Below are 2,372 nucleotides of genomic sequence, written 5' to 3' on the forward strand. Positions count from 1 at the left end.
TCGTTTAATAAGTAAACCTTAAAAGATTAATGTATTTTTCATTAAACTTATATTTTCGAGTAAGTGGATTTTTTCCATGTATCATATTCGATCACGTGGTTTTTACGTGACATTAATGCATTAAAATGAAACAGATGATACAGATGGTTGTTTCTCCGGACTAGTAGTGCGAGTAAGAGTGAATTTGGATGGGCGATTGGGTGCGGTGCGGTGCGTTTAACTTACTTTTTGTTTCACGCTACAGTATCGATACAGTATCTAATCTCACCGCCACCGCTGTTTTTACACTAATCGCAGGGAAACGCATCGTCTTTTCAACCTCACCCTAAAACTCGAATGAATTTAAACAAGTCGATTTTTTTTTTGTTATTTGCTCTGGTTTTTCGAATTAATTTAAATAAATTAATCGATTTTTTCAAATTTAAAATAAATTAAAAATTTACCACTCGAATAATAACAAAATCGAGGTGGTTCTGAATTTAGGTGTAATTCGATTTTGATTTCTTCCCCTAACGTCGTTTTACTCCTTTATAGTTAAAAAAAAAAACCTTCAATTAAAACTTTTTAACTCCATGCCCATTGCCATTTTTTCTTCCTCAACCCCGATTCTTAAACCCCAAATTTGGAACCCTAGATTTTTCTCTGCAGAACTTTTCTTAATCCTTATTTCGTCTTTGATTTCGAGAAGCGTAAGCGGCAGCGTCCAGACGGTAAACGCCACTGCCACAGCCATCGTTTCCGCCGAGTCCACAGTCCATCCCTTAGTCTTCAATTGTTCAGGTAACATGTTTATGAATGCCTATTGTTTTAGCTATTAAATATCTTAATTTGTTAAGAAAATATGAAAATGAAGAAGTGAACAAGAGATCGAGTAGATGACCGGATAACCCATGTTCACTAATTATTTAGGAGCTTTAGGCTTTCTTTTAGCTTACTTGTTCCTACCTGAAGGAGAACAAGGAATTTCCTCTTGATCATTGTATGCTTCAAAACTGAACGACCCACTAATTCTTCCCAGTTTAAATTGTTAACTTACTTGACCTCTCTCAAATGCTTTGGCCTTGACAGTGGTGCGGAATAAACTGCCATGACTTCTGGGCGGAAGGTCTTCTGATTTGGAGTGGAGCACGACTCCCTTGATTTTGGGGTATAATTTGGGTTTGAATGAGAATTTTAAGAGATCCTATACTTGACGATAAAATTACAAATTGGTTATAGGTGTAAGTCGTGTTTGTTTTGGGAATTTAGCCTTTGTGATTTTTGGTAAATATATGTGTAAAACTAAAAAAATGAAGAGCTATTTATGTTGTTTTGCTATTTTTAAACGCTGCCTTGTTTGTTTTGTGCCTCTAGTCATATCATAATGTAGCTTTGATTTCTTCGTTTCTAAGAAACATTTTTAAGATAAAATGAGACATAATGCTAAACTGTTCACTTCGTATTTTTTGATATTAGTCAGGCTGATAACAAGCTAAACGACAACGTCGAAAATTTACAAAGTTTTAGGATTTTGATAACAATTTGGTGATCCCTTTACCAAACTCAAGTTTTCTGAATCGCAGAGTTGAATGAGCAGATTCAAACTTTGGTTAGCCGAGTGAAAGCAACAGTGTGCTCTTTATTCAATTGCACATCCTAAAGAAATTAGTGGTCATGATGAGTTCAGACCCTGGGATGCTTTTGTACTAACTACATTAGGTGACTTTGAAAACAACAAATATATGCTTGTTGGTTTATGATAATATTCTTATGCAATGGCCAAGTTAACATAAAAGAAAGATACAACAGGTGCTCTTCATGGAATTTATTTATTTTCTTAATTTCATTTGAAGCAAAAGATATTCAAAGAAGAGAATCTTTTAACTCTTTCATTTACGTCTTTATTGAGCATATTATGCTCTTGATTATGATTATTTTGGAAAATAAAATTTTTATAATTATTTTTGGATTTTTTTAAAATTAACTTGAACAAATATATTCGATTCGACTCGACTCGACTAGAATTTTATATATTTAAAAAAAATTAAATTGGGTTTAATTGATAAAATATGATTTGTCAATTCGATTAACTCGAACATTTTAAAGTGATTCGCCTTGACTCGATCGAACCTTTATCTGTAGATAAGGTTTTAAGGGGAAAGTTGAGGTTTGGCTAAATAATAATTAAGACAGAGAGTAAACATAAAAAAAAAAGAGATTTATTTAGGCTTCTTTTGGTTTGGCTTTTACAGCCAGTGAGGTGTAGTTGGGGGGAAAAAATGGTGCCAATCTCATCTGCTATCTTGTTTGGTTCAAGAAGTCGGTCAGTTGAGATTGCATCTCCACCACATTGCTCACCGAAAATCACCGGTGATTTCAAAGAAGAATGGAGG

At 33.8% G+C, this 2,372-nt stretch overlaps 1 long non-coding RNA gene across 1 annotated transcript; it reads left to right on the plus strand.

Moving 5' to 3' along the window:
• The first annotated feature begins 451 nt into the window (after positions 1-451).
• On the plus strand, positions 452-1,317 carry LOC105795050 (uncharacterized). The gene is made up of 2 exons (XR_001134182.2): positions 452-780; positions 1,069-1,317. It is a non-coding gene; the product is annotated as an uncharacterized LOC105795050 (long non-coding RNA).
• Positions 1,318-2,372: the final 1,055 nt, after the last annotated feature.

Source organism: Gossypium raimondii, chromosome 3 (assembly GCF_025698545.1).
Source record: "Gossypium raimondii isolate GPD5lz chromosome 3, ASM2569854v1, whole genome shotgun sequence".
Classification (NCBI taxonomy): domain Eukaryota; kingdom Viridiplantae; phylum Streptophyta; class Magnoliopsida; order Malvales; family Malvaceae; genus Gossypium; species Gossypium raimondii.